Consider the following 6,764-nt stretch of genomic DNA (forward strand, 5'->3'; position numbering starts at 1 on the left):
AAGAGCCGAGGTGGCGCAGTGGTTAAATGCAGCACTGCAGGCTACTGCTAGATCAGCAGTTCAGCGGTTCAAATCTCACCGGCTCAGGGTTGACTCAGCCTTCCATCCTTCCGAGGTGGGTAAAATGAGGACCCAGATTGTTGGGGGCAATATGTTGACTCTCTGTAAACCGCTTAGAGAGGGCTGAAAGCCCTATGAAGCGGTATATAAGTCTACTGCTATTGCTATTGCTATTGCTATTGGGCATCATAACTGAGCAGGTCCAGCACCGGTAGGGGTCCAACTGCCTGCATGAAACACTGCCACAATCCCCCACTGCAGTGGTACCTATTTATCTACCCATATGTAGTATGATTTTGAGCTGCTAGGGGGGCAGAAGTGGAGGCAAGTGATGGGAGCTCCTCTGCCCCATGGTGCTCAGACTCAAACTGCCAGAGCAAAGATCATCTCTAGTGTCTTGGAGCTACTGAGCTACCACACTTCTTGTACACATCCACATCTGAATAGCTACAAATCAAAGACTCTTCCATGGGGTGTGGATGTAGGTCAGGTTTTTTTTCTTTACATTTCTGGGTGCAGCAGAGGAGCAGTCATCTACATCCCTATTTCAGAATATTTGGAATCTCCCAATAAATCCTGATCTACACTCTGTAAGTTCTGTAGTGTACTCTGTAGAACATTTGTTAGATTGGGTAATGGATAGGCACACGCAGGCTTAATGGTAACAACAGCTGTTTATCGAATACAACAAGTGAGAACAATCCAGTGAAGGTTGAGTCTGACAGCAGCCCTTTTATAGGGAGTTGTCAAACCCTTTGACCAATAGAATTAAACCTCTGTTCCCGCCAGAACAGAGGACCTTGGTGGAAACCACTGTAGATAGGGTCAATATCTAACACCCCTCCCCTCTTAGCTGGAACAATCCTACTGGTAACGTAGTCATGCAGGTAGGCAAGCTTTTGGGTCGCTCTGCCTGACCTGCACAGTCCTAGGAGGGGTTTTCTTGGACAGGTCGGACGAACCTGTTTGCTCCGCAGCTTCATTTGGTGGAAGCTCCTGGAACTTTTCACAGGCCGCAGCTGGAGCTTCTAGAGCCGGTTCGCTCGGAGCTCGCTGTGGGTCTGCAACAAAACCAGATACGTTTCCTGGTAGCCTCAGGCTTGAGCTGGCCGTGGAAGGAGTGAGTGTTTGCTCCGTTTGGGTAGGGCTTTGGCTAACTCGTGCAGGATTTACCTCTGGTTGTCTAAGAGTGGAGTTGGGGAGGCAGCCATGGAGTTGGTCAATATGCCTTCTCCAATTATTACCGTCTTCGAGCTCTAAGAGGTAAGAGTGAGGGCCGGTGATGCCTATCACTGTGGCAGGAATCCACAGAGGGCATGTACTGAATCCCCTACGCTAACTGTCCGAATCTTGCTTGTGAAGTCTGGGGGCGATGAGGCAGAATAGTTGGGGTGTAGTCAGTCTACCCATGAGAAGCTGGGAGGGGCTTCTCCCAGTGGTGGCACTGGATGTGATGTGCTGAATTAGCAAATAGTGATCAACCTGTGTTTGCCAATCTCCCGGGCCCATCCTAGCGAAGGCCTCTTTTGAAGATCTCACCATTCTCTCCGCTTGACCACTGGAGGCCGGATGGAATGGTGCGACCAGGGCATGCCTGATTCCCAGAGCTGCTAGGAAGGTCTTGAATTGCATGGCCGTGAATTGGGGCCCGTTGTCAGAGACCAAGATGTCGGGCAGGCTGTGCATGGAGAAAAGTCTCCGTAGCACCTTGATGACTGCTTCTGATTTTTTGGCCACCTGGAGCGGACTTGTCCTATTGATGTATGGTAGGTGACTCTCGTGACCCGTCAAAACCGCGCTCGACTAAACCGCGCCCGACTAAACCGTGTTGCTGACATCATCAACAGGGCGACAACAGCCAACGTGGAGAAAGAAGGGCGCTTTATATAGCGCTTTGAAAGCAAGCCGATTCAACTTAAGGTAAGGATTAGGTTTAGAGTTAGGTTTAGGGTTAGCTTTAGGGTTAGGGTTAGGGTTAGGTTAAGGGTTAGGGTTAGGGTTAGGGTTAGGGTTAGGTTAAGGGTTAGGGTTAGGTTAAGGGTTAGGGTTAGGGTTAGGTTAAGGGTTAGGGTTAGCTTTAGGGTTAGCTTTAGGGTTAGGGTTAGGGTTAGGTTAAGGGTTAGGGTTAGGGTTAGGTTAAGGGTTAGGGTTAGGGTTAGGTTAAGGGTTAGGGTTAGGTTAAGGGTTAGGGTTAGGGTTAGGTTAAGGGTTAGGATTAGGTTTAGGGTTAGGTTAAGGGTTAGGTTTAGGGTTAGGTTTAGGGTTAGGTTAAGGGTTAGGGTTAGGGTTAGGTTAAGGGTTAGGTTTAGGGTTAGGTTTAGGATTAGGTTTAGGGGGGTTAGGTTTAGGTTTAGAGGTTAATTTTAGGTTTAGGGTTTACAGCGTGCTTCTGTCTTCACGCTGTTGTCGCCCTGTTGATGACGTCAGCGACACGGTTTAGTCGGGCGTGGTTTAGTCGAGCGCGGCTTTGTCGGTGAACCGGTGACTATTGTCGCCCCTCTGAGTGCCGTGGTGGCTTCTGCCAGGATCCTCGGTTGGGCCTCTGTTGGCGGCTTGGTGCCCTTTTAGGCTGCCAGGTGGTGGCAGGAAATTCGCTCCGGCACAGCTTGGTGATGTGCCCCTTTCATTCACAATGTTGACAGGTTGCGTCGTGGAAATGGCAAGCCAATCTGGCATGGTCTCCTCCGCAGCTAATGCAAGGCAGGAGACGCGATTGAATTTGCACGCCACCTGGGCGCGGCTACTGTGCATGCGGCAGCTGTAATCTTTGCCTTCTGAGCTTTTGGGCTCTGCAGCCTCGCGATGTACGTATGTACTTTTTCATTCATCTTGTGGTAAGCTTTGGCGCTGCAGTCTCGGTCGATTTGGCAGCTGATTCGGACGCCCTGGCCTCGTCCAATGCGATCTGCAGCATGAGGTTAGATTTAGCGAGTAACCACCTCTGCAGGGTAATGTCCCACAGGCCGCAAATTATGCGGTCCAGAATCAGCTCGTCCAGGTCTCGGAATTCGCAGTACGCTTTGGCCTTGCGAAATGCCGCCCCATACTCGTTAATCACCTCGCCCTCCTTCTGGTTTCTGATGTTAAACTCATGCCGGTGAACGTGCTTGGACGGCTTGGGTGCACAGTGGGTTTTTAGTGTCTGCTGTAACATGGACCAGAGAACTGCTTGAAGCGGCGTCGGCTCAGAAAGGTTTTTCGCCATCTCGAACACTTCCTGGCCCCAGTATCCGAGGAACATGTTCTTCTTACGGCCTTTGGGAATGCTCATGAGGTCGTTTGCCTCGAGGAAGCAGTCAAATCATAGCATGTACAATTCCCAGTGCTTGGTGACTGGATCATACGGAGTCGATGGGGCATGCATAGCCATTTTGCGTACAGGGGGCGATTTAAGCTTGCCGCTCAAAAAAGCTGCTCAATGCTGCACTGAGCTCCGGGCTGGATGTTCTTGCTGGATTGCTACGTTCTTTTTGGTTCACCTAGTTGCCTTCCAATCCCACCTTCGTCGCCAGTGTTAGATTGGGTAATGGATAGGCACACACAGGCTTAACCGTAACAACAGCTCTTTATTGAATACAACAAGTGAGAACAATCCAGGGAAGGTTGAGTCTGACAGCAGCCCTTTTATAGGGAGCTGTCAGATCCTTCGACCAATAGGATTAAACCTCTGTTCCCGCCGGAACAGAGGACCTTGGTGGAAACCACTGTAGATAGGGTGAATATCTAACAACATTAAAATGTAAAAAGTAAAATGACCCAGATTGTTGGGGGCAATATGCTAAATGCTGTTGCTATTATATTGTCCTGCTGTTTTTCTGAGAAGGATTACATAAAATATGTAAGCCATCTTGAGCTGCCATGGACGAATAGGCAGCAATATAAATTTAATTAAAAATAAATAGATAGATAGATAGATAGATAGATAGATAGATAGATAGATAGACAGACAGACAGACAGACAGACAGACAGACAGACAGACAAATTGCATATGTCTCCAAGCTGTTGTTCATGTTTTTTCATAAAGGAAAATACACTACCGGTAAATCTCTCTTTTCCTTTTACAATTCTCAGGAATGGAGTGTCAGTATATTTTGTTACTCCATTTTCATTACACAAACAGATGGGTTGATTGTACTTCATTTCAAATTATACGTTCAGTCATGGGGGATGTGAAAAAAAAAGTGCTAAAGTATACTTCAACTGCTTCTGCTATACCATTATTCTCTTTAAACTTCAAACTATAGGAATAACTTTAGGTCAAAGTTACACAATGTTTATTTCCTATTGCAGGGAACGTTTATATAAGAAATACATGGTTGCAGGGGGGGGGGAAAAACAGGTGTTGCTATTTTTTTCATTTTGCACATAGTGGTTAAGTTCAAGAGTGGGGAGAGACTCAGGTTCGAGTTCATTATTAGTGATGGAGAAGCACTGAATGACTGAGCCAGTCAGTCTCTGCAGTCCAGTCTACCTCACAGGGATATTCTGAGAGAAAATGAATAGAGGGAATGCTACATATGCTGCCTCAAGTTCCCAAGGGAAGACAGTAGAATATATAAATCTAACAAACAAGCAAATGCATTTCCTAATACAAGAAGGAACACCATTGAAGAGCCAAGGTGGTGCAGTGGTTAAATGCAGCACTGCAGGCTACTGCTAGATCAGCAGGTCAGCGGTTCAAATCTCACCGGCTCAGGGTTGACTCAGCCTTCCATCCTTCCGAGGTGGGTAAAATGAGGACCCAGATTGTTGGGGGCAATATGCTGACTCTCTGTAAACCGCTTAGAGAGGCCTGAAAGGCCTATGAAGCGGTATATAAGTCTACTGCTATTGAAGTGGGACACTGATCCCGCATCCTCAATTTAAAATTGAATTGGTCTGAGAAACAATAATTGAATTGGTTAATGTGCACCTCTTAAATCTCACTTTGAGTGGGAGGGGGTGTGCTATTGGAGCTCGCAAAACTGTGCTGCTGAAATATACTTGTCCAAATGCCAAAATGAGTGGTGCAGTTTTCTTGCATTTTGAAGATGAAGAACTATAAGTTTAAAATAGGCTTTTTAAAAAGCAACTCATATTCCTTTCCTTAAATATTGTTTAATAGTGGGACCTAGCAAGTGTGCCTTTTCTGGGGTGGCCCCTACCCTGTAGAACATTTTCCTCCCGTCCTTTTAGCCTTCCAGAGGGCCATAAAGAGCAGGCTCTTCCCCCCAGGCAGAATTCGTTGTTGCTGGGAACTGCTCAGAATTCTGCTCTAAGACAGACGGCCATACTAGTCTTTAAAATAAAATAAATATTAAAATCCAACTGCATGAGAGTTTGGAATTTGAGCGCCCTCTAGTGTAACAGTGATGTTACTGCCTATCTCTACTTCCACCTAACCTTGAAGAATGCATTGAACCCCCCAGCCTACTAAATAAAAGGTGACAAGAGGTCTACCCCAAGACATGTTCCCTGGCCATTTAATTTTTATGATTGTTCTGCTGCATATGGACACCTTAAATAAAAAAAATCTATCATCTTTTAGCCCCTTTAACCCTTTCCCAAATGTAATGTTGGATCTTTAAATCTAAGTGCACAGAAGCTCTTCAGGCACCTTAACATTTAGTTTTGTTTCTGAGAGGGTAAAAAAAGCATAACCTATGCAAACTAATTCAGTTTACAAAATTCAGGGCTTCCAGTCAAATGTGTATGTGCAGAAAGAAGGGAAGCGTGTCTTCTGCTTTGTTTATGCCCACAGCAGTATCCAGTTCAAGCCATACATACACTAGTATAAGAGGGAAACTGGTAATATTGAAACACACAGCATCATGGGGCTATTGGGTGTTACTGGGTGTTTTAAGCCTTTATGATCTTCTATGGGAATTGAATATTCCCATTATTAGGGAGGGAGGGAAGGAGGGAGGGAGAGTAGCTGCCCCGGTCCTGTAGAATGATCTACCCGCAGAGATCCGGACCCTTCCCACTCTCTCGGCCTTCCGGAAAGCCACTAAAACCTGGCTGTTCCGGCAGGCCTGGGGCTGTTGACCCCAAAATACGGTCCAGCCCCATTTAGAACGGAGTGTATGGTGTGCTGTTTTTAAATCTATCTTTTCTTTCCCTGCATTTTATTTTTGATTTATTTTCTGTACTGTAAATCGTCCTACGGGATTGGGCGGCATATAAATGTTATTAAACTTGCAAACTTGCAAAACTTGAGAGAGAGAGAGAGAGAAACAGAGACACAGAGAGACAGAGAATTTAGTTAGTTCTCGACTTACGGCCATAATTGAACCCAACATTGTTAAGTGAGACATTTGTTAAGTGAGTTTTGCCCCATTTTACGGCCATTTTTCTTGCCATAATTGTCAAATGAATCAATGCAGTTGATAAGTTAGTAACCTGGTTGTTAAGTGAATCTCGCTTCCCCATTGATTTTGCTTGTCAAAAGGTTGTAAAAGCTAATCACGTGACCTTGGGACACAGGAACGGTCATAAGTATGAACCAATGGCCAAGCATTTGAATTTTGATCACATGATCGTGGGGCTGCTACAAGGGTCGTAAGTGTGAACAGTACTGTTGTAACTTTGAACGGTCACTAAATGAACTGTTGTAAGTCGAGGACTACCTGTATTATATGAACGGATCAAGTCTGGATCAGATATAATTTGTCTACTTTGATCACTGCAGTGTGCAACTAAACAGAAGAGGGGAAAAACCTGC

Source organism: Thamnophis sirtalis, unplaced genomic scaffold (genome assembly GCF_051295495.1).
Source record: "Thamnophis sirtalis isolate CommonGarterSnake01/CBP01778 unplaced genomic scaffold, rThaSir2_p1.2 scaffold_3, whole genome shotgun sequence".
Classification (NCBI taxonomy): domain Eukaryota; kingdom Metazoa; phylum Chordata; class Lepidosauria; order Squamata; family Natricidae; genus Thamnophis; species Thamnophis sirtalis.